The following is a 21,482-nucleotide window of genomic DNA, read 5'->3' as shown; positions in this document are numbered from 1 at the left end:
AATGCAGCTTGTGTGTGCTTTGTGCTCCTTTGCCCTGTTCAAATGATGAAAGGAAATAAAGTTTGTATTTTATCCAACTACCTGTGCTAAAAAGTGATGGGAACAGTGTTTGTAATTTCTTCTACTTTTTCAGTGACACAAAGTTGAAGCTGCTTATCTAATTGGTGAAAATGCAATGTCTGTTTATCACACTCACTTTGACTATATATGTTGTAGCAAGAGATTGTTTCTCGCTTACGGCCATACCAGCCTGGGTACGCCCGATCTCGTCTGATCTCGGAAGCTAGGCAGGGTCGGGCCTGGTTAGTACTTGGATGGGAGACCGCCTGGGAATACCAGGTGCTGTAAGCATTTTGTCCACGAGGGTGTGCTCTTGCACTATTTCATCAGCAACACTGCCTTGTATTAAGCATTTAATGATGAATTGACTAAATGTCTGTTTTATCAGACTCACTTTGACTATATATGTTGTAGCAAGAGATTGTTTCTCGCTTACGGCCATACCAGCCTGGGTACGCCCGATCTCGTCTGATCTCGGAAGCTAAGCAGGGTCGGGCCTGGTTAGTACTTGGATGGGAGACCGCCTGGGAATACCAGGTGCTGTAAGCATTTTGTCCACGAGGGTGTGCTCTTGCACTATTTCATCAGCAACACTGCCTTGTAGTAAGCATTTAATGATGAATTGACTAAATGTCTGTTTTATCAGACTCACTTTGACTATATATGTTGTAGCAAGAGATTGATTCTCGCTTACGGCCATACCAGCCTGGGTACGCCCGATCTCGTCTGATCTCGGAAGCTAAGCAGGGTCGGGCCTGGTTAGTACTTTGATGGGAGACTGCCTGGGAATACCAGGTGCTGTAAGCATTTTGTCCACGAGGGTGTGCTCTTGCACTATTTCATCAGCAACACTGCCTTGTAGTAAGCATTTAATGATGAATTGACTAAATGTCTGTTTTATCAGACTCACTTTGACTATATATGTTGTAGCAAGAGATTGTTTCTCGCTTACGGCCATATCAGCCTGGGTACTCCCGATCTCATCTGATCTCGGAAGCTAAGCAGGGTCGGGCCTGGTTAGTACTTGGATGGGAGACCGCCTGGGAATACCAGGTGCTGTAAGCATTTTGTCCACGAGGGTGTGCTCTTGCACTATTTCATCAGCAACACTGCCTTGTAGTAAGCATTTAATGATGAATTGACTAAATGTCTGTTTTATCAGACTCACTTTGACTATATATGTTGTAGCAAGAGATTGTTTCTCGCATACGGCCATATCAGCCTGGGTACGCCCGATCTCGTCTGATCTCGGAAGCTAAGCAGGGTCGGGCCTGGTTAGTACTTGGATGGGAGACCGCCTGCGAATACCAGGTGCTGTAAGCATTTTGTCCACGAGGGTGTGCTCTTGCACTATTTCATCAGCAACACTGCCTTGTATTAAGCATTTAATGATGAATTGACTAAATGTCTGTTTTATCAGACTCACTTTGACTATATATGTTGTAGCAAGAGATTGTTTCTCGCTTACGGCCATACCAGCCTGGGTACGCCCGATCTCGTCTGATCTCGGAAGCTAAGCAGGGTCGGGCCTGGTTAGTACTTGGATGGGAGACCGCCTGGGAATACCAGGTGCTGTAAGCATTTTGTCCACGAGGGTGTGCCCCTGCACTATTTCATCAGCAACACTGCCTTGTAGTAAGCATTTAATGATGAATTGACTAAATGCAGCTTCCTGCCTTTTTAATAGGATCAAATTTCCTTGTGTTTTCAATTAGCATCTGCCTTGTATTTATAAGACAAACAAGAATATTGTTGCTGAATGCAGCTTGTGTGTGCTTTGTGCTCCTTTGCCCTGTTCAAATGATGAAAGGAAATAAAGTTTGTATTTTATCCAACTACCTGTGCTAAAAAGTGATGGGAACAGTGTTTGTAATTTCTTCTACTTTTTCAGTGACACAAAGTTCAAGCTGCTTATCTAATTGGTGAAAATGCAATGTCTGTTTATCACACTCACTTTGACTATATATGTTGTAGCAAGAGATTGTTTCTCGCTTACGGCCATACCAGCCTGGGTACGCCCGATCTCGTCTGATCTCGGAAGCTAAGCAGGGTCGGGCCTGGTTAGTACTTGGATGGGAGACCGCCTGGGAATACCAGGTGCTGTAAGCATTTTGTCCACGAGGGTGTGCCCCTGCACTATTTCATCAGCAACACTGCCTTGTAGTAAGCATTTAATGATGAATTGACTAAATGCAGCTTCCTGCCTTTTTAATAGGATCAAATTTCCTTGTGTTTTCAATTAGCATCTGCCTTGTATTTATAAGACAAACAAGAATATTGTTGCTGAATGCAGCTTGTGTGTGCTTTGTGCTCCTTTGCCCTGTTCAAATGATGAAAGGAAATAAAGTTTGTATTTTATCCAACTACCTGTGCTAAAAAGTGATGGGAACAGTGTTTGTAATTTCTTCTACTTTTTCAGTGACACAAAGTTCAAGCTGCTTATCTAATTGGTGAAAATGCAATGTCTGTTTATCACACTCACTTTGACTATATATGTTGTAGCAAGAGATTGTTTCTCGCTTACGGCCATACCAGCCTGGGTACGCCCGATCTCGTCTGATCTCGGAAGCTAAGCAGGGTCGGGCCTGGTTAGTACTTGGATGGGAGACCGCCTGGGAATACCAGGTGCTGTAAGCATTTTGTCCACGAGGGTGTGCCCCTGCACTATTTCATCAGCAACACTGCCTTGTAGTAAGCATTTAATGATGAATTGACTAAATGCAGCTTCCTGCCTTTTTAATAGGATCAAATTTCCTTGTGTTTTCAATTAGCATCTGCCTTGTATTTATAAGACAAACAAGAATATTGTTGCTGAATGCAGCTTGTGTGTGCTTTGTGCTCCTTTGCCCTGTTCAAATGATGAAAGGAAATAAAGTTTGTATTTTATCCAACTACCTGTGCTAAAAAGTGATGGGAACAGTGTTTGTAATTTCTTCTACTTTTTCAGTGACACAAAGTTCAAGCTGCTTATCTAATTGGTGAAAATGCAATGTCTGTTTATCACACTCACTTTGACTATATATGTTGTAGCAAGAGATTGTTTCTCGCTTACGGCCATACCAGCCTGGGTACGCCCGATCTCGTCTGATCTCGGAAGCTAAGCAGGGTCGGGCCTGGTTAGTACTTGGATGGGAGACCGCCTGGGAATACCAGGTGCTGTAAGCATTTTGTCCACGAGGGTGTGCTCTTGCACTATTTCATCAGCAACACTGCCTTGTATTAAGCATTTAATGATGAATTGACTAAATGTCTGTTTTATCAGACTCACTTTGACTATATATGTTGTAGCAAGAGATTGTTTCTCGCTTACGGCCATACCAGCCTGGGTACGTCTGATCTCGGAAGCTAAGCAGGGTCGGGCCTGGTTAGTACTTGGATGGGAGACCGCCTGGGAATACCAGGTGCTGTAAGCATTTTGTCCACGAGGGTGTGCCCCTGCACTATTTCATCAGCAACACTGCCTTGTAGTAAGCATTTAATGATGAATTGACTAAATGCAGCTTCCTGCCTTTTTAATAGGATCAAATTTCCTTGTGTTTTCAATTAGCATCTGCCTTGTATTTATAAGACAAACAAGAATATTGTTGCTGAATGCAGCTTGTGTGTGCTTTGTGCTCCTTTGCCCTGTTCAAATGATGAAAGGAAATAAAGTTTGTATTTTATCCAACTACCTGTGCTAAAAAGTGATGGGAACAGTGTTTGTAATTTCTTCTACTTTTTCAGTGACACAAAGTTCAAGCTGCTTATCTAATTGGTGAAAATGCAATGTCTGTTTATCACACTCACTTTGACTATATATGTTGTAGCAAGAGATTGTTTCTCGCTTACGGCCATACCAGCCTGGGTACGCCCGATCTCGTCTGATCTCGGAAGCTAAGCAGGGTCGGGCCTGGTTAGTACTTGGATGGCAGACCGCCTGGGAATACCAGGTGCTGTAAGCATTTTGTCCACGAGGGTGTGCTCTTGCACTATTTCATCAGCAACACTGCCTTGTATTAAGCATTTAATGATGAATTGACTAAATGTCTGTTTTATCAGACTCACTTTGACTATATATGTTGTAGCAAGAGATTGTTTCTCGCTTACGGCCATACCAGCCTGGGTACGTCTGATCTCGGAAGCTAAGCAGGGTCGGGCCTGGTTAGTACTTGGATGGGAGACAGCCTGGGAATACCAGGTGCTGTAAGCATTTTGTCCACGAGGGTGTGCCCCTGCACTATTTCATCAGCAACACTGCCTTGTAGTAAGCATTTAATGATGAATTGACTAAATGCAGCTTCCTGCCTTTTTAATAGGATCAAATTTCCTTGTGTTTTCAATTAGCATCTGCCTTGTATTTATAAGACAAACAAGAATATTGTTGCTGAATGCAGCTTGTGTGTGCTTTGTGCTCCTTTGCCCTGTTCAAATGATGAAAGGAAATAAAGTTTGTATTTTATCCAACTACCTGTGGTAAAAAGTGATGGGAACAGTGTTTGTAATTTCTTCTACTTTTTCAGTGACACAAAGTTCAAGCTGCTTATCTAATTGGTGAAAATGCAATGTCTGTTTATCACACTCACTTTGACTATATATGTTGTAGCAAGAGATTGTTTCTCGCTTACGGCCATACCAGCCTGGGTACGCCCGATCTCGTCTGATCTCGGAAGCTAAGCAGGGTCGGGCCTGGTTAGTACTTGGATGGGAGACCGCCTGGGAATACCAGGTGCTGTAAGCATTTTGTCCACGAGGGTGTGCTCTTGCACTATTTCATCAGCAACACTGCCTTGTATTAAGCATTTAATGATGAATTGACTAAATGTCTGTTTTATCAGACTCACTTTGACTATATATGTTGTAGCAAGAGATTGTTTCTCGCTTACGGCCATACCAGCCTGGGTACGCCCGATCTCGTCTGATCTCGGAAGCTAAGCAGGGTCGGGCCTGGTTAGTACTTGGATGGGAGACCGCCTGGGAATACCTGGTGCTGTAAGCATTTTGTCCACGAGGGTGTGCTCTTGCACTATTTCATCAGCAACACTGCCTTGTATTAAGCATTTAATGATGAATTGACTAAATGTCTGTTTTATCAGACTCACTTTGACTATATATGTTGTAGCAAGAGATTGTTTCTCGCTTACGGCCATACCAGCCTGGGTACGCCCGATCTCGTCTGATCTCGGAAGCTAAGCAGGGTCGGGCCTGGTTAGTACTTGGATGGGAGACCGCCTGGGAATACCAGGTGCTGTAAGCATTTTGTCCACGAGGGTGTGCCCCTGCACTATTTCATCAGCAACACTGCCTTGTAGTAAGCATTTAATGATGAATTGACTAAATGCAGCTTCCTGCCTTTTTAATAGGATCAAATTTCCTTGTGTTTTCAATTAGCATCTGCCTTGTATTTATAAGACAAACAAGAATATTGTTGCTGAATGCAGCTTGTGTGTGCTTTGTGCTCCTTTGCCCTGTTCAAATGATGAAAAGAAATAAAGTTTGTATTTTATCCAACTACCTGTGGTAAAAAGTGATGGGAACAGTGTTTGTAATTTCTTCTACTTTTTCAGTGACACAAAGTTCAAGCTGCTTATCTAATTGGTGAAAATGCAATGTCTGTTTATCACACTCACTTTGACTATATATGTTGTAGCAAGAGATTGTTTCTCGCTTACGGCCATACCAGCCTGGGTACGCCCGATCTCGTCTGATCTCGGAAGCTAAGCAGGGTCGGGCCTGGTTAGTACTTGGATGGGAGACCGCCTGGGAATACCAGGTGCTGTAAGCATTTTGTCCACGAGGGTGTGCTCTTGCACTATTTCATCAGCAACACTGCCTTGTATTAAGCATTTAATGATGAATTGACTAAATGTCTGTTTTATCAGACTCACTTTGACTATATATGTTGTAGCAAGAGATTGTTTCTCGCTTACGGCCATACCAGCCTGGGTACGCCCGATCTCGTCTGATCTCGGAAGCTAAGCAGGGTCGGGCCTGGTTAGTACTTGGATGGGAGACCGCCTGGGAATACCAGGTGCTGTAAGCATTTTGTCCACGAGGGTGTGCCCCTGCACTATTTCATCAGCAACACTGCCTTGTAGTAAGCATTTAATGATGAATTGACTAAATGCAGCTTCCTGCCTTTTTAATAGGATCAAATTTCCTTGTGTTTTCAATTAGCATCTGCCTTGTATTTATAAGACAAACAAGAATATTGTTGCTGAATGCAGCTTGTGTGTGCTTTGTGCTCCTTTGCCCTGTTCAAATGATGAAAGGAAATAAAGTTTGTATTTTATCCAACTACCTGTGCTAAAAAGTGATGGGAACAGTGTTTGTAATTTCTTCTACTTTTTCAGTGACACAAAGTTCAAGCTGCTTATCTAATTGGTGAAAATGCAATGTCTGTTTATCACACTCACTTTGACTATATATGTTGTAGCAAGAGATTGTTTCTCGCTTACGGCCATACCAGCCTGGGTACGCCCGATCTCGTCTGATCTCGGAAGCTAAGCAGGGTCGGGCCTGGTTAGTACTTGGATGGGAGACCGCCTGGGAATACCAGGTGCTGTAAGCATTTTGTCCACGAGGGTGTGCTCTTGCACTATTTCATCAGCAACACTGGCTTGTATTAAGCATTTAATGATGAATTGACTAAATGTCTGTTTTATCAGACTCACTTTGACTATATATGTTGTAGCAAGAGATTGTTTCTCGCTTACGGCCATACCAGCCTGGGTACGCCCGATCTCGTCTGATCTCGGAAGCTAAGCAGGGTCGGGCCTGGTTAGTACTTGGATGGGAGACCGCCTGGGAATACCAGGTGCTGTAAGCATTTTGTCCACGAGGGTGTGCCCCTGCACTATTTCATCAGCAACACTGCCTTGTAGTAAGCATTTAATGATGAATTGACTAAATGCAGCTTCCTGCCTTTTTAATAGGATCAAATTTCCTTGTGTTTTCAATTAGCATCTGCCTTGTATTTATAAGACAAACAAGAATATTGTTGCTGAATGCAGCTTGTGTGTGCTTTGTGCTCCTTTGCCCTGTTCAAATGATGAAAGGAAATAAAGTTTGTATTTTATCCAACTACCTGTGCTAAAAAGTGATGGGAACAGTGTTTGTAATTTCTTCTACTTTTTCAGTGACACAAAGTTCAAGCTGCTTATCTAATTGGTGAAAATGCAATGTCTGTTTATCACACTCACTTTGACTATATATGTTGTAGCAAGAGATTGTTTCTCGCTTACGGCCATACCAGCCTGGGTACGCCCGATCTCGTCTGATCTCGGAAGCTAAGCAGGGTCGGGCCTGGTTAGTACTTGGATGGGAGACCGCCTGGGAATACCAGGTGCTGTAAGCATTTTGTCCACGAGGGTGTGCTCTTGCACTATTTCATCAGCAACACTGCCTTGTATTAAGCATTTAATGATGAATTGACTAAATGTCTGTTTTATCAGACTCACTTTGACTATATATGTTGTAGCAAGAGATTGTTTCTCGCTTACGGCCATACCAGCCTGGGTACGCCCGATCTCGTCTGATCTCGGAAGCTAAGCAGGGTCGGGCCTGGTTAGTACTTGGATGGGAGACCGCCTGGGAATACCAGGTGCTGTAAGCATTTTGTCCACGAGGGTGTGCTCTTGCACTATTTCATCAGCAACACTGGCTTGTATTAAGCATTTAATGATGAATTGACTAAATGTCTGTTTTATCAGACTCACTTTGACTATATATGTTGTAGCAAGAGATTGTTTCTCGCTTACGGCCATACCAGCCTGGGTACGCCCGATCTCGTCTGATCTCGGAAGCTAAGCAGGGTCGGGCCTGGTTAGTACTTGGATGGGAGACCGCCTGGGAATACCAGGTGCTGTAAGCATTTTGTCCACGAGGGTGTGCCCCTGCACTATTTCATCAGCAACACTGCCTTGTAGTAAGCATTTAATGATGAATTGACTAAATGCAGCTTCCTGCCTTTTTAATAGGATCAAATTTCCTTGTGTTTTCAATTAGCATCTGCCTTGTATTTATAAGACAAACAAGAATATTGTTGCTGAATGCAGCTTGTGTGTGCTTTGTGCTCCTTTGCCCTGTTAAAATGATGAAAGGAAATAAAGTTTGTATTTTATCCAACTACCTGTGCTAAAAAGTGATGGGAACAGTGTTTGTAATTTCTTCTACTTTTTCAGTGACACAAAGTTCAAGCTGCTTATCTAATTGGTGAAAATGCAATGTCTGTTTATCACACTCACTTTGACTATATATGTTGTAGCAAGAGATTGTTTCTCGCTTACGGCCATACCAGCCTGGGTACGCCCGATCTCGTCTGATCTCGGAAGCTAAGCAGGGTCGGGCCTGGTTAGTACTTGGATGGGAGACCGCCTGGGAATACCAGGTGCTGTAAGCATTTTGTCCACGAGGGTGTGCTCTTGCACTATTTCATCAGCAACACTGCCTTGTATTAAGCATTTAATGATGAATTGACTAAATGTCTGTTTTATCAGACTCACTTTGACTATATATGTTGTAGCAAGAGATTGTTTCTCGCTTACGGCCATACCAGCCTGGGTACGCCCGATCTCGTCTGATCTCGGAAGCTAAGCAGGGTCGGGCCTGGTTAGTACTTGGATGGGAGACCGCCTGGGAATACCAGGTGCTGTAAGCATTTTGTCCACGAGGGTGTGCTCTTGCACTATTTCATCAGCAACACTGCCTTGTATTAAGCATTTAATGATGAATTGACTAAATGTCTGTTTTATCAGACTCACTTTGACTATATATGTTGTAGCAAGAGATTGTTTCTCGCTTACGGCCATACCAGCCTGGGTACGCCCGATCTCGTCTGATCTCGGAAGCTAAGCAGGGTCGGGCCTGGTTAGTACTTGGATGGGAGACCGCCTGGGAATACCTGGTGCTGTAAGCATTTTGTCCACGAGGGTGTGCTCTTGCACTATTTCATCAGCAACACTGCCTTGTATTAAGCATTTAATGATGAATTGACTAAATGTCTGTTTTATCAGACTCACTTTGACTATATATGTTGTAGCAAGAGATTGTTTCTCGCTTACGGCCATACCAGCCTGGGTACGCCCGATCTCGTCTGATCTCGGAAGCTAAGCAGGGTCGGGCCTGGTTAGTACTTGGATGGGAGACCGCCTGGGAATACCAGGTGCTGTAAGCATTTTGTCCACGAGGGTGTGCCCCTGCACTATTTCATCAGCAACACTGCCTTGTAGTAAGCATTTAATGATGAATTGACTAAATGCAGCTTCCTGCCTTTTTAATAGGATCAAATTTCCTTGTGTTTTCAATTAGCATCTGCCTTGTATTTATAAGACAAACAAGAATATTGTTGCTGAATGCAGCTTGTGTGTGCTTTGTGCTCCTTTGCCCTGTTAAAATGATGAAAGGAAATAAAGTTTGTATTTTATCCAACTACCTGTGCTAAAAAGTGATGGGAACAGTGTTTGTAATTTCTTCTACTTTTTCAGTGACACAAAGTTCAAGCTGCTTATCTAATTGGTGAAAATGCAATGTCTGTTTATCACACTCACTTTGACTATATATGTTGTAGCAAGAGATTGTTTCTCGCTTACGGCCATACCAGCCTGGGTACGCCCGATCTCGTCTGATCTCGGAAGCTAAGCAGGGTCGGGCCTGGTTAGTACTTGGATGGGAGACCGCCTGGGAATACCAGGTGCTGTAAGCATTTTGTCCACGAGGGTGTGCTCTTGCACTATTTCATCAGCAACACTGCCTTGTATTAAGCATTTAATGATGAATTGACTAAATGTCTGTTTTATCAGACTCACTTTGACTATATATGTTGTAGCAAGAGATTGTTTCTCGCTTACGGCCATACCAGCCTGGGTACGCCCGATCTCGTCTGATCTCGGAAGCTAAGCAGGGTCGGGCCTGGTTAGTACTTGGATGGGAGACCGCCTGGGAATACCTGGTGCTGTAAGCATTTTGTCCACGAGGGTGTGCTCTTGCACTATTTCATCAGCAACACTGCCTTGTATTAAGCATTTAATGATGAATTGACTAAATGTCTGTTTTATCAGACTCACTTTGACTATATATGTTGTAGCAAGAGATTGTTTCTCGCTTACGGCCATACCAGCCTGGGTACGCCCGATCTCGTCTGATCTCGGAAGCTAAGCAGGGTCGGGCCTGGTTAGTACTTGGATGGGAGACCGCCTGGGAATACCAGGTGCTGTAAGCATTTTGTCCACGAGGGTGTGCCCCTGCACTATTTCATCAGCAACACTGCCTTGTAGTAAGCATTTAATGATGAATTGACTAAATGCAGCTTCCTGCCTTTTTAATAGGATCAAATTTCCTTGTGTTTTCAATTAGCATCTGCCTTGTATTTATAAGACAAACAAGAATATTGTTGCTGAATGCAGCTTGTGTGTGCTTTGTGCTCCTTTGCCCTGTTCAAATGATGAAAAGAAATAAAGTTTGTATTTTATCCAACTACCTGTGGTAAAAAGTGATGGGAACAGTGTTTGTAATTTCTTCTACTTTTTCAGTGACACAAAGTTCAAGCTGCTTATCTAATTGGTGAAAATGCAATGTCTGTTTATCACACTCACTTTGACTATATATGTTATAGCAAGAGATTGTTTCTCGCTTACGGCCATACCAGCCTGGGTACGCCCGATCTCGTCTGATCTCGGAAGCTAAGCAGGGTCGGGCCTGGTTAGTACTTGGATGGGAGACCGCCTGGGAATACCAGGTGCTGTAAGCATTTTGTCCACGAGGGTGTGCCCCTGCACTATTTCATCAGCAACACTGCCTTGTAGTAAGCATTTAATGATGAATTGACTAAATGCAGCTTCCTGCCTTTTTAATAGGATCAAATTTCCTTGTGTTTTCAATTAGCATCTGCCTTGTATTTATAAGACAAACAAGAATATTGTTGCTGAATGCAGCTTGTGTGTGCTTTGTGCTCCTTTGCCCTGTTCAAATGATGAAAGGAAATAAAGTTTGTATTTTATCCAACTACCTGTGCTAAAAAGTGATGGGAACAGTGTTTGTAATTTCTTCTACTTTTTCAGTGACACAAAGTTCAAGCTGCTTATCTAATTGGTGAAAATGCAATGTCTGTTTATCACACTCACTTTGACTATATATGTTGTAGCAAGAGATTGTTTCTCGCTTACGGCCATACCAGCCTGGGTACGCCCGATCTCGTCTGATCTCGGAAGCTAAGCAGGGTCGGGCCTGGTTAGTACTTGGATGGGAGACCGCCTGGGAATACCAGGTGCTGTAAGCATTTTGTCCACGAGGGTGTGCTCTTGCACTATTTCATCAGCAACACTGGCTTGTATTAAGCATTTAATGATGAATTGACTAAATGTCTGTTTTATCAGACTCACTTTGACTATATATGTTGTAGCAAGAGATTGTTTCTCGCTTACGGCCATACCAGCCTGGGTACGCCCGATCTCGTCTGATCTCGGAAGCTAAGCAGGGTCGGGCCTGGTTAGTACTTGGATGGGAGACCGCCTGGGAATACCAGGTGCTGTAAGCATTTTGTCCACGAGGGTGTGCCCCTGCACTATTTCATCAGCAACACTGCCTTGTAGTAAGCATTTAATGATGAATTGACTAAATGCAGCTTCCTGCCTTTTTAATAGGATCAAATTTCCTTGTGTTTTCAATTAGCATCTGCCTTGTATTTATAAGACAAACAAGAATATTGTTGCTGAATGCAGCTTGTGTGTGCTTTGTGCTCCTTTGCCCTGTTCAAATGATGAAAGGAAATAAAGTTTGTATTTTATCCAACTACCTGTGCTAAAAAGTGATGGGAACAGTGTTTGTAATTTCTTCTACTTTTTCAGTGACACAAAGTTCAAGCTGCTTATCTAATTGGTGAAAATGCAATGTCTGTTTATCACACTCACTTTGACTATATATGTTGTAGCAAGAGATTGTTTCTCGCTTACGGCCATACCAGCCTGGGTACGCCCGATCTCGTCTGATCTCGGAAGCTAAGCAGGGTCGGGCCTGGTTAGTACTTGGATGGGAGACCGCCTGGGAATACCAGGTGCTGTAAGCATTTTGTCCACGAGGGTGTGCTCTTGCACTATTTCATCAGCAACACTGCCTTGTATTAAGCATTTAATGATGAATTGACTAAATGTCTGTTTTATCAGACTCACTTTGACTATATATGTTGTAGCAAGAGATTGTTTCTCGCTTACGGCCATACCAGCCTGGGTACGCCCGATCTCGTCTGATCTCGGAAGCTAAGCAGGGTCGGGCCTGGTTAGTACTTGGATGGGAGACCGCCTGGGAATACCAGGTGCTGTAAGCATTTTGTCCACGAGGGTGTGCTCTTGCACTATTTCATCAGCAACACTGCCTTGTATTAAGCATTTAATGATGAATTGACTAAATGTCTGTTTTATCAGACTCACTTTGACTATATATGTTGTAGCAAGAGATTGTTTCTCGCTTACGGCCATACCAGCCTGGGTACGCCCGATCTCGTCTGATCTCGGAAGCTAAGCAGGGTCGGGCCTGGTTAGTACTTGGATGGGAGACCGCCTGGGAATACCAGGTGCTGTAAGCATTTTGTCCACGAGGGTGTGCCCCTGCACTATTTCATCAGCAACACTGCCTTGTAGTAAGCATTTAATGATGAATTGACTAAATGCAGCTTCCTGCCTTTTTAATAGGATCAAATTTCCTTGTGTTTTCAATTAGCATCTGCCTTGTATTTATAAGACAAACAAGAATATTGTTGCTGAATGCAGCTTGTGTGTGCTTTGTGCTCCTTTGCCCTGTTCAAATGATGAAAGGAAATAAAGTTTGTATTTTATCCAACTACCTGTGCTAAAAAGTGATGGGAACAGTGTTTGTAATTTCTTCTACTTTTTCAGTGACACAAAGTTCAAGCTGCTTATCTAATTGGTGAAAATGCAATGTCTGTTTATCACACTCACTTTGACTATATATGTTGTAGCAAGAGATTGTTTCTCGCTTACGGCCATACCAGCCTGGGTACGCCCGATCTCGTCTGATCTCGGAAGCTAAGCAGGGTCGGGCCTGGTTAGTACTTGGATGGGAGACCGCCTGGGAATACCAGGTGCTGTAAGCATTTTGTCCACGAGGGTGTGCTCTTGCACTATTTCATCAGCAACACTGCCTTGTATTAAGCATTTAATGATGAATTGACTAAATGTCTGTTTTATCAGACTCACTTTGACTATATATGTTGTAGCAAGAGATTGTTTCTCGCTTACGGCCATACCAGCCTGGGTACGCCCGATCTCGTCTGATCTCGGAAGCTAAGCAGGGTCGGGCCTGGTTAGTACTTGGATGGGAGACCGCCTGGGAATACCAGGTGCTGTAAGCATTTTGTCCACGAGGGTGTGCCCCTGCACTATTTCATCAGCAACACTGCCTTGTAGTAAGCATTTAATGATGAATTGACTAAATGCAGCTTCCTGCCTTTTTAATAGGATCAAATTTCCTTGTGTTTTCAATTAGCATCTGCCTTGTATTTATAAGACAAACAAGAATATTGTTGCTGAATGCAGCTTGTGTGTGCTTTGTGCTCCTTTGCCCTGTTCAAATGATGAAAGGAAATAAAGTTTGTATTTTATCCAACTACCTGTGCTAAAAAGTGATGGGAACAGTGTTTGTAATTTCTTCTACTTTTTCAGTGACACAAAGTTCAAGCTGCTTATCTAATTGGTGAAAATGCAATGTCTGTTTATCACACTCACTTTGACTATATATGTTGTAGCAAGAGATTGTTTCTCGCTTACGGCCATACCAGCCTGGGTACGCCCGATCTCGTCTGATCTCGGAAGCTAAGCAGGGTCGGGCCTGGTTAGTACTTGGATGGGAGACCGCCTGGGAATACCAGGTGCTGTAAGCATTTTGTCCACGAGGGTGTGCTCTTGCACTATTTCATCAGCAACACTGCCTTGTATTAAGCATTTAATGATGAATTGACTAAATGTCTGTTTTATCAGACTCACTTTGACTATATATGTTGTAGCAAGAGATTGTTTCTCGCTTACGGCCATACCAGCCTGGGTACGCCCGATCTCGTCTGATCTCGGAAGCTAAGCAGGGTCGGGCCTGGTTAGTACTTGGATGGGAGACCGCCTGGGAATACCTGGTGCTGTAAGCATTTTGTCCACGAGGGTGTGCTCTTGCACTATTTCATCAGCAACACTGCCTTGTATTAAGCATTTAATGATGAATTGACTAAATGTCTGTTTTATCAGACTCACTTTGACTATATATGTTGTAGCAAGAGATTGTTTCTCGCTTACGGCCATACCAGCCTGGGTACGCCCGATCTCGTCTGATCTCGGAAGCTAAGCAGGGTCGGGCCTGGTTAGTACTTGGATGGGAGACCGCCTGGGAATACCAGGTGCTGTAAGCATTTTGTCCACGAGGGTGTGCCCCTGCACTATTTCATCAGCAACACTGCCTTGTAGTAAGCATTTAATGATGAATTGACTAAATGCAGCTTCCTGCCTTTTTAATAGGATCAAATTTCCTTGTGTTTTCAATTAGCATCTGCCTTGTATTTATAAGACAAACAAGAATATTGTTGCTGAATGCAGCTTGTGTGTGCTTTGTGCTCCTTTGCCCTGTTCAAATGATGAAAGGAAATAAAGTTTGTATTTTATCCAACTACCTGTGCTAAAAAGTGATGGGAACAGTGTTTGTAATTTCTTCTACTTTTTCAGTGACACAAAGTTCAAGCTGCTTATCTAATTGGTGAAAATGCAATGTCTGTTTATCACACTCACTTTGACTATATATGTTGTAGCAAGAGATTGTTTCTCGCTTACGGCCATACCAGCCTGGGTACGCCCGATCTCGTCTGATCTCGGAAGCTAAGCAGGGTCGGGCCTGGTTAGTACTTGGATGGGAGACCGCCTGGGAATACCAGGTGCTGTAAGCATTTTGTCCACGAGGGTGTGCTCTTGCACTATTTCATCAGCAACACTGCCTTGTATTAAGCATTTAATGATGAATTGACTAAATGTCTGTTTTATCAGACTCACTTTGACTATATATGTTGTAGCAAGAGATTGTTTCTCGCTTACGGCCATACCAGCCTGGGTACGCCCGATCTCGTCTGATCTCGGAAGCTAAGCAGGGTCGGGCCTGGTTAGTACTTGGATGGGAGACCGCCTGGGAATACCTGGTGCTGTAAGCATTTTGTCCACGAGGGTGTGCTCTTGCACTATTTCATCAGCAACACTGCCTTGTATTAAGCATTTAATGATGAATTGACTAAATGTCTGTTTTATCAGACTCACTTTGACTATATATGTTGTAGCAAGAGATTGTTTCTCGCTTACGGCCATACCAGCCTGGGTACGCCCGATCTCGTCTGATCTCGGAAGCTAAGCAGGGTCGGGCCTGGTTAGTACTTGGATGGGAGACCGCCTGGGAATACCAGGTGCTGTAAGCATTTTGTCCACGAGGGTGTGCCCCTGCACTATTTCATCAGCAACACTGCCTTGTAGTAAGCATTTAATGATGAATTGACTAAATGCAGCTTCCTGCCTTTTTAATAGGATCAAATTTCCTTGTGTTTTCAATTAGCATCTGCCTTGTATTTATAAGACAAACAAGAATATTGTTGCTGAATGCAGCTTGTGTGTGCTTTGTGCTCCTTTGCCCTGTTCAAATGATGAAAAGAAATAAAGTTTGTATTTTATCCAACTACCTGTGGTAAAAAGTGATGGGAACAGTGTTTGTAATTTCTTCTACTTTTTCAGTGACACAAAGTTCAAGCTGCTTATCTAATTGGTGAAAATGCAATGTCTGTTTATCACACTCACTTTGACTATATATGTTGTAGCAAGAGATTGTTTCTCGCTTACGGCCATACCAGCCTGGGTACGCCCGATCTCGTCTGATCTCGGAAGCTAAGCAGGGTCGGGCCTGGTTAGTACTTGGATGGGAGACCGCCTGGGAATACCAGGTGCTGTAAGCATTTTGTCCACGAGGGTGTGCTCTTGCACTATTTCATCAGCAACACTGCCTTGTATTAAGCATTTAATGATGAATTGACTAAATGTCTGTTTTATCAGACTCACTTTGACTATATATGTTGTAGCAAGAGATTGTTTCTCGCTTACGGCCATACCAGCCTGGGTACGCCCGATCTCGTCTGATCTCGGAAGCTAAGCAGGGTCGGGCCTGGTTAGTACTTGGATGGGAGACCGCCTGGGAATACCAGGTGCTGTAAGCATTTTGTCCACGAGGGTGTGCCCCTGCACTATTTCATCAGCAACACTGCCTTGTAGTAAGCATTTAATGATGAATTGACTAAATGCAGCTTCCTGCCTTTTTAATAGGATCAAATTTCCTTGTGTTTTCAATTAGCATCTGCCTTGTATTTATAAGACAAACAAGAATATTGTTGCTGAATGCAGCTTGTGTGTGCTTTGTGCTCCTTTGCCCTGTTCAAATGATGAAAGGAAATAAAGTTTGTATTTTATCCAACTACCTGTGGTAAAAAGTGATGGGAACAGTGTTTGTAATTTCTTCTACTTTTTCAGTGACACAAAGTTCAAGCTGCTTATCTAATTGGTGAAAATGCAATGTCTGTTTATCACACTCACTTTGACTATATATGTTGTAGCAAGAGATTGTTTCTCGCTTACGGCCATACCAGCCTGGGTACGCCCGATCTCGTCTGATCTCGGAAGCTAAGCAGGGTCGGGCCTGGTTAGTACTTGGATGGGAGACCGCCTGGGAATACCAGGTGCTGTAAGCATTTTGTCCACGAGGGTGTGCTCTTGCACTATTTCATCAGCAACACTGCCTTGTATTAAGCATTTAATGATGAATTGACTAAATGTCTGTTTTATCAGACTCACTTTGACTATATATGTTGTAGCAAGAGATTGTTTCTCGCTTACGGCCATACCAGCCTGGGTACGCCCGATCTCGTCTGATCTCGGAAGCTAAGCAGGGTCGGGCCTGGTTAGTACTTGGATGGGAGACCGCCTGGGAATACCAGGTGCTGTAAGCATTTTGTCCACGAGGGTGTGCCCCTGCACTATTTCATCAGCAACACTGCCTTGTAGTAAGCATTTAATGATGAATTGACTAAATGCAGCTTCCTGCCTTTTTAATAGGATCAAATTTCCTTGTGTTTTCAATTAGCATCTGCCTTGTATTTATAAGACAAACAAGAATATTGTTGCTGAATGCAGCTTGTGTGTGCTTTGTGCTCCTTTGCCCTGTTCAAATGATGAAAGGAAATAAAGTTTGTATTTTATCCAACTACCTGTGCTAAAAAGTGATGGGAACAGTGTTTGTAATTTCTTCTACTTTTTCAGTGACACAAAGTTCAAGCTGCTTATCTAATTGGTGAAAATGCAATGTCTGTTTATCACACTCACTTTGACTATATATGTTGTAGCAAGAGATTGTTTCTCGCTTACGGCCATACCAGCCTGGGTACGCCCGATCTCGTCTGATCTCGGAAGCTAAGCAGGGTCGGGCCTGGTTAGTACTTGGATTGGAGACCGCCTGGGAATACCAGGTGCTGTAAGCATTTTGTCCACGAGGGTGTGCTCTTGCACTATTTCATCAGCAACACTGGCTTGTATTAAGCATTTAATGATGAATTGACTAAATGTCTGTTTTATCAGACTCACTTTGACTATATATGTTGTAGCAAGAGATTGTTTCTCGCTTACGGCCATACCAGCCTGGGTACGCCCGATCTCGTCTGATCTCGGAAGCTAAGCAGGGTCGGGCCTGGTTAGTACTTGGATGGGAGACCGCCTGGGAATACCAGGTGCTGTAAGCATTTTGTCCACGAGGGTGTGCCCCTGCACTATTTCATCAGCAACACTGCCTTGTAGTAAGCATTTAATGATGAATTGACTAAATGCAGCTTCCTGCCTTTTTAATAGGATCAAATTTCCTTGTGTTTTCAATTAGCATCTGCCTTGTATTTATAAGACAAACAAGAATATTGTTGCTGAATGCAGCTTGTGTGTGCTTTGTGCTCCTTTGCCCTGTTCAAATGATGAAAGGAAATAAAGTTTGTATTTTATCCAACTACCTGTGCTAAAAAGTGATGGGAACAGTGTTTGTAATTTCTTCTACTTTTTCAGTGACACAAAGTTCAAGCTGCTTATCTAATTGGTGAAAATGCAATGTCTGTTTATCACACTCACTTTGACTATATATGTTGTAGCAAGAGATTGTTTCTCGCTTACGGCCATACCAGCCTGGGTACGCCCGATCTCGTCTGATCTCGGAAGCTAAGCAGGGTCGGGCCTGGTTAGTACTTGGATGGGAGACCGCCTGGGAATACCAGGTGCTGTAAGCATTTTGTCCACGAGGGTGTGCTCTTGCACTATTTCATCAGCAACACTGGCTTGTATTAAGCATTTAATGATGAATTGACTAAATGTCTGTTTTATCAGACTCACTTTGACTATATATGTTGTAGCAAGAGATTGTTTCTCGCTTACGGCCATACCAGCCTGGGTACGCCCGATCTCGTCTGATCTCGGAAGCTAAGCAGGGTCGGGCCTGGTTAGTACTTGGATGGGAGACCGCCTGGGAATACCAGGTGCTGTAAGCATTTTGTCCACGAGGGTGTGCCCCTGCACTATTTCATCAGCAACACTGCCTTGTAGTAAGCATTTAATGATGAATTGACTAAATGCAGCTTCCTGCCTTTTTAATAGGATCAAATTTCCTTGTGTTTTCAATTAGCATCTGCCTTGTATTTATAAGACAAACAAGAATATTGTTGCTGAATGCAGCTTGTGTGTGCTTTGTGCTCCTTTGCCCTGTTCAAATGATGAAAGGAAATAAAGTTTGTATTTTATCCAACTACCTGTGCTAAAAAGTGATGGGAACAGTGTTTGTAATTTCTTCTACTTTTTCAGTGACACAAAGTTCAAGCTGCTTATCTAATTGGTGAAAATGCAATGTCTGTTTATCACACTCACTTTGAATATATATGTTGTAGCAAGAGATTGTTTCTCGCTTACGGCCATACCAGCCTGGGTACGCCCGATCTCGTCTGATCTCGGAAGCTAAGCAGGGTCGGGCCTGGTTAGTACTTGGATGGGAGACCGCCTGGGAATACCAGGTGCTGTAAGCATTTTGTCCACGAGGGTGTGCTCTTGCACTATTTCATCAGCAACACTGCCTTGTATTAAGCATTTAATGATGAATTGACTAAATGTCTGTTTTATCAGACTCACTTTGACTATATATGTTGTAGCAAGAGATTGTTTCTCGCTTACGGCCATACCAGCCTGGGTACGCCCGATCTCGTCTGATCTCGGAAGCTAAGCAGGGTCGGGCCTGGTTAGTACTTGGATGGGAGACCGCCTGGGAATACCAGGTGCTGTAAGCATTTTGTCCACGAGGGTGTGCCCCTGCACTATTTCATCAGCAACACTGCCTTGTAGTAAGCATTTAATGATGAATTGACTAAATGCAGCTTCCTGCCTTTTTAATAGGATCAAATTTCCTTGTGTTTTCAATTAGCATCTGCCTTGTATTTATAAGACAAACAAGAATATTGTTGCTGAATGCAGCTTGTGTGTGCTTTGTGCTCCTTTGCCCTGTTCAAATGATGAAAGGAAATAAAGTTTGTATTTTATCCAACTACCTGTGGTAAAAAGTGATGGGAACAGTGTTTGTAATTTCTTCTACTTTTTCAGTGACACAAAGTTCAAGCTGCTTATCTAATTGGTGAAAATGCAATGTCTGTTTATCACACTCACTTTGACTATATATGTTGTAGCAAGAGATTGTTTCTCGCTTACGGCCATACCAGCCTGGGTACGCCCGATCTCGTCTGATCTCGGAAGCTAAGCAGGGTCGGGCCTGGTTAGTACTTGGATGGGAGACCGCCTGGGAATACCAGGTGCTGTAAGCATTTTGTCCACGAGGGTGTGCTCTTGCACTATTTCATCAGCAACACTGGCTTGTATTAAGCATTTAATGATGAATTGACTAAATGTCTGTTTTATCAGACTCACTTTGACTATATATGTTGTAGCAAGAGATTGTTTCTCGCTTACGGCCATACCAGCCTGGGTACGCCCGATCTCGTCTGATCTCGGAAGCTAAGCAGGGTCGGGCCTGGTTAGTACTTGGATGGGAGACCGCCTGGGAATACCAGGTGCTGTAAGCATTTTGTCCACGAGGGTGTGCCCCTGCACTATTTCATCAGCAACACTGCCTTGTAGTAAGCATTTAATGATGAATTGACTAAATGCAGCTTCCTGCCTTTTTAATAGGATCAAATTTCCTTGTGTTTTCAATTAGCATCTGCCTTGTATTTATAAGACAAACAAGAATATTGTTGCTGAATGCAGCTTGTGTGTGCTTTGTGCTCCTTTGCCCTGTTCAAATGATGAAAGGAAATAAAGTTTGTATTTTATCCAACTACCTGTGCTAAAAAGTGATGGGAACAGTGTTTGTAATTTCTTCTACTTTTTCAGTGACACAAAGTTCAAGCTGCTTATCTAATTGGTGAAAATGCAATGTCTGTTTATCACACTCACTTTGACTATATATGTTGTAGCAAGAGATTGTTTCTCGCTTACGGCCATACCAGCCTGGGTACGCCCGATCTCGTCTGATCTCGGAAGCTAAGCAGGGTCGGGCCTGGTTAGTACTTGGATGGGAGACCGCCTGGGAATACCAGGTGCTGTAAGCATTTTGTCCACGAGGGTGTGCTCTTGCACTATTTCATCAGCAACACTGCCTTGTATTAAGCATTTAATGATGAATTGACTAAATGTCTGTTTTATCAGACTCACTTTGACTATATATGTTGTAGCAAGAGATTGTTTCTCGCTTACGGCCATACCAGCCTGGGTACGCCCGATCTCGTCTGATCTCGGAAGCTAAGCAGGGTCGGGCCTGGTTAGTACTTGGATGGGAGACCGCCTGGGAATACCAGGTGCTGTAAGCATTTTGTCCACGAGGGTGTGCTCTTGCACTATTTCATCAGCAACACTGGCTTGTATTAAGCATTTAATGATGAATTGACTAAATGTCTGTTTTATCAGACTCACTTTGACTATATATGTTGTAGCAAGAGATTGTTTCTCGCTTACGGCCATACCAGCCTGGGTACGCCCGATCTCGTCTGATCTCGGAAGCTAAGCAGGGTCGGGCCTGGTTAGTACTTGGATGGGAGACCGCCTGGGAATACCAGGTGCTGTAAGCATTTTGTCCACGAGGGTGTGCCCCTGCACTATTTCATCAGCAACACTGCCTTGTAGTAAGCATTTAATGATGAATTGACTAAATGCAGCTTCCTGCCTTTTTAATAGGATCAAATTTCCTTGTGTTTTCAATTAGCATCTGCCTTGTATTTATAAGACAAACAAGAATATTGTTGCTGAATGCAGCTTGTGTGTGCTTTGTGCTCCTTTGCCCTGTTCAAATGATGAAAGGAAATA

General features: G+C 43.3%; 56 non-coding genes and 2 pseudogenes across 56 annotated transcripts; all 58 read left to right on the top strand.

Moving 5' to 3' along the window:
* The first annotated feature begins 232 nt into the window (after positions 1-232).
* Positions 233-351, top strand: LOC145885782 (5S ribosomal RNA). The gene has a single exon (XR_014397366.1). It is a non-coding gene; the product is annotated as a 5S ribosomal RNA (ribosomal RNA).
* A 139-nt stretch (positions 352-490) lies between these two features.
* On the top strand, positions 491-609 carry LOC145856616 (5S ribosomal RNA). Its single transcript, XR_014377507.1, has one exon. It is a non-coding gene; the product is annotated as a 5S ribosomal RNA (ribosomal RNA).
* Positions 610-748: 139 nt separating this feature from the next.
* On the top strand, positions 749-867 carry LOC145884951 (5S ribosomal RNA). Its single transcript, XR_014396531.1, has one exon. It is a non-coding gene; the product is annotated as a 5S ribosomal RNA (ribosomal RNA).
* Positions 868-1,006: 139 nt separating this feature from the next.
* LOC145882076 (5S ribosomal RNA) lies at positions 1,007-1,125 on the top strand. The gene has a single exon (XR_014393643.1). It is a non-coding gene; the product is annotated as a 5S ribosomal RNA (ribosomal RNA).
* Positions 1,126-1,264: 139 nt separating this feature from the next.
* On the top strand, positions 1,265-1,383 carry LOC145851063 (5S ribosomal RNA). The gene has a single exon (XR_014372913.1). It is a non-coding gene; the product is annotated as a 5S ribosomal RNA (ribosomal RNA).
* Positions 1,384-1,522: 139 nt separating this feature from the next.
* LOC145856615 (5S ribosomal RNA) lies at positions 1,523-1,641 on the top strand. The gene has a single exon (XR_014377506.1). It is a non-coding gene; the product is annotated as a 5S ribosomal RNA (ribosomal RNA).
* A 409-nt stretch (positions 1,642-2,050) lies between these two features.
* Positions 2,051-2,169, top strand: LOC145856614 (5S ribosomal RNA). Its single transcript, XR_014377505.1, has one exon. It is a non-coding gene; the product is annotated as a 5S ribosomal RNA (ribosomal RNA).
* Positions 2,170-2,578: 409 nt separating this feature from the next.
* Positions 2,579-2,697, top strand: LOC145856613 (5S ribosomal RNA). The gene has a single exon (XR_014377504.1). It is a non-coding gene; the product is annotated as a 5S ribosomal RNA (ribosomal RNA).
* Positions 2,698-3,106: 409 nt separating this feature from the next.
* Positions 3,107-3,225, top strand: LOC145856612 (5S ribosomal RNA). Its single transcript, XR_014377503.1, has one exon. It is a non-coding gene; the product is annotated as a 5S ribosomal RNA (ribosomal RNA).
* Positions 3,226-3,364: 139 nt separating this feature from the next.
* On the top strand, positions 3,365-3,473 carry LOC145853445 (uncharacterized; annotated as a pseudogene).
* Positions 3,474-3,882: 409 nt separating this feature from the next.
* Positions 3,883-4,001, top strand: LOC145884883 (5S ribosomal RNA). Its single transcript, XR_014396463.1, has one exon. It is a non-coding gene; the product is annotated as a 5S ribosomal RNA (ribosomal RNA).
* Positions 4,002-4,140: 139 nt separating this feature from the next.
* On the top strand, positions 4,141-4,249 carry LOC145853591 (uncharacterized; annotated as a pseudogene).
* Positions 4,250-4,658: 409 nt separating this feature from the next.
* Positions 4,659-4,777, top strand: LOC145856611 (5S ribosomal RNA). Its single transcript, XR_014377502.1, has one exon. It is a non-coding gene; the product is annotated as a 5S ribosomal RNA (ribosomal RNA).
* A 139-nt stretch (positions 4,778-4,916) lies between these two features.
* LOC145857553 (5S ribosomal RNA) lies at positions 4,917-5,035 on the top strand. Its single transcript, XR_014378452.1, has one exon. It is a non-coding gene; the product is annotated as a 5S ribosomal RNA (ribosomal RNA).
* Positions 5,036-5,174: 139 nt separating this feature from the next.
* Positions 5,175-5,293, top strand: LOC145856609 (5S ribosomal RNA). The gene has a single exon (XR_014377500.1). It is a non-coding gene; the product is annotated as a 5S ribosomal RNA (ribosomal RNA).
* Positions 5,294-5,702: 409 nt separating this feature from the next.
* Positions 5,703-5,821, top strand: LOC145856608 (5S ribosomal RNA). Its single transcript, XR_014377499.1, has one exon. It is a non-coding gene; the product is annotated as a 5S ribosomal RNA (ribosomal RNA).
* Positions 5,822-5,960: 139 nt separating this feature from the next.
* LOC145856607 (5S ribosomal RNA) lies at positions 5,961-6,079 on the top strand. The gene has a single exon (XR_014377498.1). It is a non-coding gene; the product is annotated as a 5S ribosomal RNA (ribosomal RNA).
* Positions 6,080-6,488: 409 nt separating this feature from the next.
* On the top strand, positions 6,489-6,607 carry LOC145856606 (5S ribosomal RNA). Its single transcript, XR_014377497.1, has one exon. It is a non-coding gene; the product is annotated as a 5S ribosomal RNA (ribosomal RNA).
* A 139-nt stretch (positions 6,608-6,746) lies between these two features.
* LOC145856605 (5S ribosomal RNA) lies at positions 6,747-6,865 on the top strand. Its single transcript, XR_014377496.1, has one exon. It is a non-coding gene; the product is annotated as a 5S ribosomal RNA (ribosomal RNA).
* Positions 6,866-7,274: 409 nt separating this feature from the next.
* Positions 7,275-7,393, top strand: LOC145856603 (5S ribosomal RNA). The gene has a single exon (XR_014377494.1). It is a non-coding gene; the product is annotated as a 5S ribosomal RNA (ribosomal RNA).
* A 139-nt stretch (positions 7,394-7,532) lies between these two features.
* On the top strand, positions 7,533-7,651 carry LOC145856602 (5S ribosomal RNA). Its single transcript, XR_014377493.1, has one exon. It is a non-coding gene; the product is annotated as a 5S ribosomal RNA (ribosomal RNA).
* Positions 7,652-7,790: 139 nt separating this feature from the next.
* Positions 7,791-7,909, top strand: LOC145856601 (5S ribosomal RNA). The gene has a single exon (XR_014377492.1). It is a non-coding gene; the product is annotated as a 5S ribosomal RNA (ribosomal RNA).
* Positions 7,910-8,318: 409 nt separating this feature from the next.
* On the top strand, positions 8,319-8,437 carry LOC145856600 (5S ribosomal RNA). Its single transcript, XR_014377491.1, has one exon. It is a non-coding gene; the product is annotated as a 5S ribosomal RNA (ribosomal RNA).
* Positions 8,438-8,576: 139 nt separating this feature from the next.
* LOC145856599 (5S ribosomal RNA) lies at positions 8,577-8,695 on the top strand. Its single transcript, XR_014377490.1, has one exon. It is a non-coding gene; the product is annotated as a 5S ribosomal RNA (ribosomal RNA).
* A 139-nt stretch (positions 8,696-8,834) lies between these two features.
* On the top strand, positions 8,835-8,953 carry LOC145857552 (5S ribosomal RNA). Its single transcript, XR_014378451.1, has one exon. It is a non-coding gene; the product is annotated as a 5S ribosomal RNA (ribosomal RNA).
* A 139-nt stretch (positions 8,954-9,092) lies between these two features.
* On the top strand, positions 9,093-9,211 carry LOC145856597 (5S ribosomal RNA). Its single transcript, XR_014377488.1, has one exon. It is a non-coding gene; the product is annotated as a 5S ribosomal RNA (ribosomal RNA).
* Positions 9,212-9,620: 409 nt separating this feature from the next.
* Positions 9,621-9,739, top strand: LOC145856596 (5S ribosomal RNA). The gene has a single exon (XR_014377487.1). It is a non-coding gene; the product is annotated as a 5S ribosomal RNA (ribosomal RNA).
* A 139-nt stretch (positions 9,740-9,878) lies between these two features.
* LOC145857551 (5S ribosomal RNA) lies at positions 9,879-9,997 on the top strand. The gene has a single exon (XR_014378450.1). It is a non-coding gene; the product is annotated as a 5S ribosomal RNA (ribosomal RNA).
* A 139-nt stretch (positions 9,998-10,136) lies between these two features.
* LOC145856595 (5S ribosomal RNA) lies at positions 10,137-10,255 on the top strand. Its single transcript, XR_014377486.1, has one exon. It is a non-coding gene; the product is annotated as a 5S ribosomal RNA (ribosomal RNA).
* Positions 10,256-10,664: 409 nt separating this feature from the next.
* LOC145856594 (5S ribosomal RNA) lies at positions 10,665-10,783 on the top strand. The gene has a single exon (XR_014377485.1). It is a non-coding gene; the product is annotated as a 5S ribosomal RNA (ribosomal RNA).
* A 409-nt stretch (positions 10,784-11,192) lies between these two features.
* On the top strand, positions 11,193-11,311 carry LOC145856593 (5S ribosomal RNA). The gene has a single exon (XR_014377484.1). It is a non-coding gene; the product is annotated as a 5S ribosomal RNA (ribosomal RNA).
* A 139-nt stretch (positions 11,312-11,450) lies between these two features.
* On the top strand, positions 11,451-11,569 carry LOC145856592 (5S ribosomal RNA). The gene has a single exon (XR_014377483.1). It is a non-coding gene; the product is annotated as a 5S ribosomal RNA (ribosomal RNA).
* Positions 11,570-11,978: 409 nt separating this feature from the next.
* LOC145856591 (5S ribosomal RNA) lies at positions 11,979-12,097 on the top strand. The gene has a single exon (XR_014377482.1). It is a non-coding gene; the product is annotated as a 5S ribosomal RNA (ribosomal RNA).
* Positions 12,098-12,236: 139 nt separating this feature from the next.
* LOC145856590 (5S ribosomal RNA) lies at positions 12,237-12,355 on the top strand. The gene has a single exon (XR_014377481.1). It is a non-coding gene; the product is annotated as a 5S ribosomal RNA (ribosomal RNA).
* A 139-nt stretch (positions 12,356-12,494) lies between these two features.
* LOC145856589 (5S ribosomal RNA) lies at positions 12,495-12,613 on the top strand. Its single transcript, XR_014377480.1, has one exon. It is a non-coding gene; the product is annotated as a 5S ribosomal RNA (ribosomal RNA).
* A 409-nt stretch (positions 12,614-13,022) lies between these two features.
* LOC145856588 (5S ribosomal RNA) lies at positions 13,023-13,141 on the top strand. Its single transcript, XR_014377479.1, has one exon. It is a non-coding gene; the product is annotated as a 5S ribosomal RNA (ribosomal RNA).
* A 139-nt stretch (positions 13,142-13,280) lies between these two features.
* Positions 13,281-13,399, top strand: LOC145856586 (5S ribosomal RNA). Its single transcript, XR_014377477.1, has one exon. It is a non-coding gene; the product is annotated as a 5S ribosomal RNA (ribosomal RNA).
* Positions 13,400-13,808: 409 nt separating this feature from the next.
* On the top strand, positions 13,809-13,927 carry LOC145856585 (5S ribosomal RNA). Its single transcript, XR_014377476.1, has one exon. It is a non-coding gene; the product is annotated as a 5S ribosomal RNA (ribosomal RNA).
* A 139-nt stretch (positions 13,928-14,066) lies between these two features.
* LOC145857550 (5S ribosomal RNA) lies at positions 14,067-14,185 on the top strand. The gene has a single exon (XR_014378449.1). It is a non-coding gene; the product is annotated as a 5S ribosomal RNA (ribosomal RNA).
* Positions 14,186-14,324: 139 nt separating this feature from the next.
* On the top strand, positions 14,325-14,443 carry LOC145856584 (5S ribosomal RNA). The gene has a single exon (XR_014377475.1). It is a non-coding gene; the product is annotated as a 5S ribosomal RNA (ribosomal RNA).
* A 409-nt stretch (positions 14,444-14,852) lies between these two features.
* LOC145856583 (5S ribosomal RNA) lies at positions 14,853-14,971 on the top strand. Its single transcript, XR_014377474.1, has one exon. It is a non-coding gene; the product is annotated as a 5S ribosomal RNA (ribosomal RNA).
* Positions 14,972-15,110: 139 nt separating this feature from the next.
* LOC145857549 (5S ribosomal RNA) lies at positions 15,111-15,229 on the top strand. The gene has a single exon (XR_014378448.1). It is a non-coding gene; the product is annotated as a 5S ribosomal RNA (ribosomal RNA).
* A 139-nt stretch (positions 15,230-15,368) lies between these two features.
* On the top strand, positions 15,369-15,487 carry LOC145856582 (5S ribosomal RNA). The gene has a single exon (XR_014377473.1). It is a non-coding gene; the product is annotated as a 5S ribosomal RNA (ribosomal RNA).
* Positions 15,488-15,896: 409 nt separating this feature from the next.
* Positions 15,897-16,015, top strand: LOC145856581 (5S ribosomal RNA). The gene has a single exon (XR_014377472.1). It is a non-coding gene; the product is annotated as a 5S ribosomal RNA (ribosomal RNA).
* A 139-nt stretch (positions 16,016-16,154) lies between these two features.
* LOC145856580 (5S ribosomal RNA) lies at positions 16,155-16,273 on the top strand. The gene has a single exon (XR_014377471.1). It is a non-coding gene; the product is annotated as a 5S ribosomal RNA (ribosomal RNA).
* Positions 16,274-16,682: 409 nt separating this feature from the next.
* LOC145856579 (5S ribosomal RNA) lies at positions 16,683-16,801 on the top strand. The gene has a single exon (XR_014377470.1). It is a non-coding gene; the product is annotated as a 5S ribosomal RNA (ribosomal RNA).
* A 139-nt stretch (positions 16,802-16,940) lies between these two features.
* LOC145856578 (5S ribosomal RNA) lies at positions 16,941-17,059 on the top strand. Its single transcript, XR_014377469.1, has one exon. It is a non-coding gene; the product is annotated as a 5S ribosomal RNA (ribosomal RNA).
* A 409-nt stretch (positions 17,060-17,468) lies between these two features.
* On the top strand, positions 17,469-17,587 carry LOC145886711 (5S ribosomal RNA). The gene has a single exon (XR_014398296.1). It is a non-coding gene; the product is annotated as a 5S ribosomal RNA (ribosomal RNA).
* Positions 17,588-17,726: 139 nt separating this feature from the next.
* LOC145856577 (5S ribosomal RNA) lies at positions 17,727-17,845 on the top strand. Its single transcript, XR_014377468.1, has one exon. It is a non-coding gene; the product is annotated as a 5S ribosomal RNA (ribosomal RNA).
* A 409-nt stretch (positions 17,846-18,254) lies between these two features.
* LOC145856575 (5S ribosomal RNA) lies at positions 18,255-18,373 on the top strand. Its single transcript, XR_014377466.1, has one exon. It is a non-coding gene; the product is annotated as a 5S ribosomal RNA (ribosomal RNA).
* Positions 18,374-18,512: 139 nt separating this feature from the next.
* Positions 18,513-18,631, top strand: LOC145856574 (5S ribosomal RNA). Its single transcript, XR_014377465.1, has one exon. It is a non-coding gene; the product is annotated as a 5S ribosomal RNA (ribosomal RNA).
* Positions 18,632-19,040: 409 nt separating this feature from the next.
* On the top strand, positions 19,041-19,159 carry LOC145856573 (5S ribosomal RNA). The gene has a single exon (XR_014377464.1). It is a non-coding gene; the product is annotated as a 5S ribosomal RNA (ribosomal RNA).
* A 139-nt stretch (positions 19,160-19,298) lies between these two features.
* Positions 19,299-19,417, top strand: LOC145856572 (5S ribosomal RNA). The gene has a single exon (XR_014377463.1). It is a non-coding gene; the product is annotated as a 5S ribosomal RNA (ribosomal RNA).
* Positions 19,418-19,826: 409 nt separating this feature from the next.
* LOC145856571 (5S ribosomal RNA) lies at positions 19,827-19,945 on the top strand. Its single transcript, XR_014377462.1, has one exon. It is a non-coding gene; the product is annotated as a 5S ribosomal RNA (ribosomal RNA).
* A 139-nt stretch (positions 19,946-20,084) lies between these two features.
* Positions 20,085-20,203, top strand: LOC145856570 (5S ribosomal RNA). Its single transcript, XR_014377461.1, has one exon. It is a non-coding gene; the product is annotated as a 5S ribosomal RNA (ribosomal RNA).
* A 409-nt stretch (positions 20,204-20,612) lies between these two features.
* On the top strand, positions 20,613-20,731 carry LOC145856569 (5S ribosomal RNA). Its single transcript, XR_014377460.1, has one exon. It is a non-coding gene; the product is annotated as a 5S ribosomal RNA (ribosomal RNA).
* Positions 20,732-20,870: 139 nt separating this feature from the next.
* Positions 20,871-20,989, top strand: LOC145856568 (5S ribosomal RNA). The gene has a single exon (XR_014377459.1). It is a non-coding gene; the product is annotated as a 5S ribosomal RNA (ribosomal RNA).
* A 139-nt stretch (positions 20,990-21,128) lies between these two features.
* On the top strand, positions 21,129-21,247 carry LOC145856567 (5S ribosomal RNA). The gene has a single exon (XR_014377458.1). It is a non-coding gene; the product is annotated as a 5S ribosomal RNA (ribosomal RNA).
* The last annotated feature ends 235 nt before the right edge of the window (positions 21,248-21,482 follow it).

This window comes from Salmo salar, chromosome 08 (genome assembly GCF_965601325.2).
Source record: "Salmo salar chromosome 08, fSalSal1, whole genome shotgun sequence".
Lineage (NCBI taxonomy): Eukaryota > Metazoa > Chordata > Actinopteri > Salmoniformes > Salmonidae > Salmo > Salmo salar.
Note: the sequence above shows the minus strand (reverse complement) of the source record. Positions and strands in the feature narration are given on the sequence as shown.